This window comes from Cajanus cajan, chromosome 10, assembly GCF_000230855.2.
Source record: "Cajanus cajan strain Asha chromosome 10, NIPB_CcT2T_4, whole genome shotgun sequence".
Taxonomy (NCBI): domain Eukaryota; kingdom Viridiplantae; phylum Streptophyta; class Magnoliopsida; order Fabales; family Fabaceae; genus Cajanus; species Cajanus cajan.
In genome coordinates, this window is record NC_138526.1 from 3,086,789 (window position 1) to 3,093,345 (window position 6,557).

Here is a 6,557-nt window from a genome sequence, read left to right on the forward strand (position 1 = left end):
TTCACCTTGGGATCCACTAGGAGCTTGACAATAGCCATTGGAATGATCACCTCCACAAAAATCACACCGCATAACTTGTTGACTTTGGCAAGGATTAGCATGCATGGCTTGGAGTTGTTGAGGTAATTTAGCCATTTGTTGATTGAGAGCTTCGATTTGTTGAGTGAGAAGCTTATGCTAAGCTAAGAGGGCGTCTTGAGTGCTTAATTCTAATACTCCCCTCCTTTGTGCTTGACCCCTCCCATGTTGGCTTCGCAAGTCAGTAGATGCCATAGACTCAATAATTGTGATAGCTTCATCGGCAGTCTTGAACAAAACAGAGCCACCAAAAGAAGCATCCAAGATCATCTTTGTTTGTGGTTGTAAACCATTGCAAAAAGTCTGAACTTGCATCTCTATATCAAAACCATGATTGGGGCACTTCCTAAGCAAAGCTTTATATCTCTCCCATGCCTCACATAAGGGTTCATCAACTCCTTGCACAAATGTAGCAATAACGGCCTTGGCCTCTGTGTTCTTGGATGGTGGGAAGAAACGAGCCAAAAATTTTGTCTCCACATCCCTCCAACTGGTTATACTTTGGTTAGGCTGTGATTGTAGCCAAGCCTTGGCCTTCCCAGTGAGAGAGAATGGAAATAGCCTCATGAACAAAGCCTCCTCGTCATCTCCAGAAATTCCAACTGAACCACACAACTCATAGAAAGTGTACAAATGAGTATGTGGGTCTTCATGATCCAACCCGGCAAACTGATGAGAGCTTATAAGTTGCAAGAGGGCTGGCTTCATTTCAGCAATCTTCTCATTCATAGTAGGCCTCACCATGCTAGAGAAATTTCGGGGGCTGGTGTATAGAATGGAATCCCCAATAGTTCTCCTTGGAGGTTGATTAAATGGATTATGATGCTCTTCTTCAGCCATTTCTCCTTCTGCAGCTAGATCAAAATGTTGAGAAGTGTTAGTTTGAGAGGGTGAAGTTTGGTGGGTGACTTGTTGATTTAGTAGACTCTTGTGTTGCTATTGTTTCTCCTGGCTGTTTTCTCAATCTCTGGATCACTAAGCAAAGGTTCCGAAGAAATGACCCGTCTTGTTCGGATAGTACCCTGCATACACAAGAACACACCAGATACTAGAGCAACAAGTTAGCCCACAAATAAAATAAAATAAAGTATAATAAAATATTGCTTACAAGAAAGAAAATTCAAGAATAAAGAATTGAGTCTAGTATAACTATAATTACACAATTGCCTTGTATTGAGACACAAGTCCCCGGCAACGGCGCCAAAAACTTGTTAGACGATTTCTTTCAATATGACAAGCGAACCAATCGCACAAGTAGTAAGTAGAAGTAATAGTCGTTCTTCCCAAGGGACTTGAGTAATACAATGGCAATATGTGGAATTTAAGCTAATATAGACTAAAGAATAATTTCATATTTGATGGATTGTAATTTTTAAACTAAAAAGAGCAAAATGATTCAAAGAGAACTTTCATCAAACACTTGAAGTGTAAATTTGGGAATTAACTTATATGAGTGAAATGTTAGGGTTAGACTTCACCAACTTTAATCTCATGCATACAAAACATTCCTTCTCATTCAAACATTAATACTAGCCCACTAATTTTCTCAAATTCCAATTCCTTGGTTAAAAGAGCCTAAGTCTCATTATCAAATATCAATCCCTTGAATATTTCAATAAATCCACTTGCATTAAGTATAAGGGCTTCACACAACAAGTAACTCATGTTCCATTCCTAGACACAAGTTTACAAGGTACCACATTCTCAAACAAGATTACCAATGATATTCCCACACCAAAAGTAATCACAAATCATGTAATAGTTGATCATTCCATACAAGCATTAAGCACAAGAACATGATACTAACATTTGAATGAAGAAGATAGATATATATATTCAAACAAGTTACATGAGAGTCAAGTTGGCTACATCTAACCCCAACAAAGGGGTTTTAGCAATCCATGTCCATGAGAATAGCAAGATACATCAAAAGAGGAAGAATGGAAGAAAACCAATGAGAAACAAATGATCAATAGGTGAGCCCTAGTTTCTCCCTTTGGTCTGCACTTCGCTCCTCCTTTGGTCCCCTCTTCCAGACTAATTTCCCTTCACGCTCAGCCAGAAATTATATCAAGCCACGCTACTCTTTAAGTGACGCGCCTAGCGCTCTACGATACGCGCCCGGCGCATGACGGAAGGCGCGCTGGGCGCATGATTGGGCACGCCCAGCGCAATGCCAATTCTCCATCAACTCCCTAATCTAGTGCACTGAGTGAGTTGAGCTATGGGCTCAGCGCAAGTCTACTGAAAATGGCAGCTAGCTTCATTGGAGTTCAATCCAGCCTCTTCTCTTTGACATGGCCTCTTCCAACATGATTACCTATCCAAAAAATCACAAAAAATGAGGATTAATTATGTATAACCCTGTGTGTGTAACCAAAGTGTCTTTACTTACAAAAGAGAAGTTAAATTGAGGATTACACAAGTCAAAAGTTAGGAAAGAGTTAAATGTGTTAACAAATTTGGTACTAGAATATATGTAAAAATTAACATTATCAGTCGTCATGCTCAATCGTTGCATTTATTTGTTGTTGCCATTACTACTTGCCATCATCCCCACTGCCACTTGAGTTCACCACCGTGCCTATCCCCTACACTTGCTTTATTTTGCATTCAAAAGACATGTGACCTTGTTGCATTCGTCTATGTTATTAAGCATGCATGTAATCTTTGAGAAAATGTGAGTATGGCTTCAATAGGTTTTTTGACAGGTTTCTATATCTTTCAATCCTAAAAAAAATATTTATCACCTTACAAGTTTGAAATTAGGTTACCAATACGTTTGAGATAATGATACCTGTTATGCCCACTAATATGTCACATCCTTCATTCTTTTGTTAAATAGAAAACCATAGACAGAAAGAGAACTAACCTCTTAAAGAGTCAACCATTTGAGAGACCAAACACAATTATTTTTTTTTTTGGAATTGGAACACCAAAAGGTAAAGCTAATGTTGGTGCAATATCAACCTAGTTATTAATAATATGCAAATTGCACACACACACGCACGCACGCACGCACGCACGTGCACACACACACACACACACACACACACACACACACACACACACACACATATATATATATATATATATATATATATATATATATATTTAACCACCTCTTGTGATGGAATCATGATTTGGAGTGCAAGAGGTGACATACTCAAAGATCCAAAAGGAGTGGGCTAGACATGGAAGATTGGGTCAGTCAAGGCCCAATGGGCTTGGAAGGCCCAAACCAAGTGTCAACATGGGCCTATCTTGTTATGAACAATCTTATTACATTTTGTTAGCATAGTTTGAATATATTTTGGTCTTGTATTTTGGACCACATAGAGTAGCATTTTAGGTTTTAGGCTTGTTGGGCCTAGTTTTGGGTTTCATGGGCCTTTGGGCTTTTGGTACCCAATATTGGGCTCATTTTCATTCTTGTAATTTTTCCTTTCCATTGTAATTGTTGGACCAATGTATTTAGGTCATTAGAATAGGAAAATACAAGGAATACTAAAGTAGGCTAATTAGGTTAAACTAGGTTTAATTTGGAAGCCATTTAAGTTACATTTGAGTCACATGTTTTGCACCATTGGTGGCTGAACATGTGACACTCAAATTAACCCTAAATGACTCTCAAATCAGACCTAGATGCACATTAGATACCTAAAATTTCGGAGTAACACATGGGAGCCAAAATTTGAATTCAAATTTTGGGTGCCACATGTCACCTTTGAGTTAGGCGTCCAAAATGTGCAAAACCGGTTGCTACTTAAGCTATTCCTTCACCTATTGTATTCACTTTGAATCATATATGAAATTTGTGAGCCATAGTGCCGAGTTTCTCTCTCAAAGTCTCTAAGAGTTCACCTCCAAAATCCTAGGAATTTCACCTTATTCCTTCTCTTTGAAGTGAGCTCTCCATTGATGCTTGAGCTTGGATACTTCCCTCTATAGCTTAGGAACTTTAATTCCGAGAATCCTTCCTTCTCAAGTGCTTGAAGTTTCGGTTCTAAGTCTCCTTTGAAGAAGGTCCTAGCCGAGGTGAAGAATAGGAGAAGAACATCATTTCACTTCTCCTACCTTTGCCATCATTTTTGGTATCAAGAGCAAGGTTCTTCAAGGAGATAAGTTTTCCTAAATTTTTGTTTGTCCGTGTTTTGTGTTCATTGTGTTCTTCTTGTCTTGTTTGAGTTTATTTTTGGATCTATATGTTTTGAATCACATTTTGTTCCATAGATCCATTGGTTGATTGTTTTTGAATTTTCTTCCACAATCAACATGTTTAGGACATATTAGCTTGTGCTTATTTTTGAATTTCTTTGAGTCTCTCCATTCTAGTATGTGTCCGTGATTGGACTCCATGCATTGCATTAGATTTTGGTTTTTAATCCATGTTTTGTCTTAGGATGTTTGTTTAGTCCTTAAATGTTCAAAAATTCCTTGAATAGCATGTTTAACCTAGTTTTATGTTGAATTTTGTCTCATATTTTGGTCTCGGATTGTATTCATTGTTGCCTACCTATATGTGCTTTTTCTTTTACCTTATTGTGTTCATAATTTGCTATTAGTTCTAGCAAATTTCTTTAGAGTTAGGTTTCTTTTATGTACTTAAGTTTTCAAATCACTTTCCATTGAAAAAAAATCTTAAAGAAAAAATTTGTGTTACTTAAATTTTCAAGTGCTTAACCTACTTCTAGTGAACTATTTCTTGTGGATTAAAATTTAAAAAAAAAAAAAAAGTATTAAGGCTGGAAAACAGAGTGAAATACAGAGCCTAAAGTGTTTCAAAAGATCAAAGAAAAGTGTACAAAAGAATCCAAAACAAAACCTAAAAACTAGTGCACTAGTTTCCTTGTTTTCACTTGAATTTTGACCTAATTTTGTAGTCACGGTTTCTATAGCTTGGAATCATAAAAAAAATTTGAAACAAAAGGAAAATACCTTCCCTGGAATCTCAATTTGAATATAGAAAAAAGAAATAATTAAAAAAAAATAGAGAAAGCATTTTAAAGTGAAAAAGCCGAGAGGTGTTCATTGGTTAAAATTCACTTGATTCCTTGATATTGTTTTGACTACTATTTGTTCTATACTTATCCAATTGCTTTCAATTTTTGTTTTGTTTTGTTCATCTACTCTAGTACCTATCTAGGAACCTTCCTAAATGTGTGCTAGATTTATTTGGAGTCTTAATTTTCAGTTTTACTTGTTGAACCTCTTTGAGTCTTGTCATATACACCTATTACTCTTCATTTTTGGTATAAGCTTTTCAAATTGTGCTTTGTTGCTTGTCTAGTTTTATTTCATTAAATTCCATGTGCTAGAAGTGGCCTCAAATCCTTGCTCAAGGATCAAGCATTGCTCAACAAAGAGTAGGAAAAGTTTGGACACTAATATCACAAAATTTGACCTAATTTAGTGACCTAGCTTCTCCTAAACTTCCTTCACTTGAGTGATCATTCCTTTCACCTTGTGAGGCAGCCACCATTAATCTCTTTTGTTGTGTTTATTGTGCAGGTCCAGGCATCTCATTTGAAGCATTAGTGGCGGATTAAACACTTAAATAAGTGTTAGAAAAGTTCAACAACAAATCCGTCACTAATTGGTCATCAAAACCGCCATTTATTGCTTTCTAGGCTAGTTTAAATTTTGCAATCTCTCTTGTATTTTTAAACCAATTTGTAAAGCTTGGAGTGAGTATTAAGAAGCTGGTCAGGTATATCTAACTCCTTTGGTAGCTACTCACGTGTAGTACTAGTGGAAGTGGCTTGGAAATTTCATATGTTTCAAGCTTCCACTTAGGATATCCGACTAGTTGCTTATCTTGTTTCCTTTAAGTTTCTTGTCCTTAATTTTTTTATTTTGCTGCCTTGAAACGTCTAGAATTGTGTAGTTTTATTTGCTCACGCTTAGCTAGTTTCAAAAACAAACAAATTGTGAAAAGCATACAAAAATTTTTGTGAAAAGTTTTGGGGAATTGAAAGTACCACAAAGGAGTTTAGTGATTTCCACTTGAAAAGGCTTGGTTATTAAGTGGCTCTTTGTAGCTCACCTCCCTTGATCAACTTGTACACTTAGACTTCCAAGTGTTATTTTCATTCCTAGAAAATATCAAAAACATTTTATATCTTTTGCATAGCATATAAAATTCTTATTGCTTAATCATGAGTCGTCATTCTCAAACTAGTAATGACTTTGAATCTCCTAAAAGTTTTAAAAGAATTGTTAAGGAGGTTGAAGCATTAAAACTTTGGAAGCATGAAGAGGTACTTCAAAAACAAAAGGAAAAGATTGAAAGAGAAGTACAACTTCTTGCTTTAGAGGAGGAGATACAAAAGATTAAGCAACAAGAAGCAAAACTTTTAAAAAAAAATACATAAAAGCAAAAGTCAAAAAAGTTCTTCAAAAAGTTTCACTAAGAGTTCCAATGACTCTCAAAGCCAAGAGTATGATGGTAGTTTGAATATGGATGCATACTACCAACC

The 6,557-nt window shown here is 36.2% G+C and overlaps 1 non-coding gene across 1 annotated transcript; it reads left to right on the forward strand.

Moving 5' to 3' along the window:
• Window positions 1-403: 403 nt before the first annotated feature.
• LOC114915221 (small nucleolar RNA R71) lies at window positions 404-509 on the forward strand. Its single transcript, XR_003803163.2, has one exon. It is a non-coding gene; the product is annotated as a small nucleolar RNA R71 (small nucleolar RNA).
• Window positions 510-6,557: the final 6,048 nt, after the last annotated feature.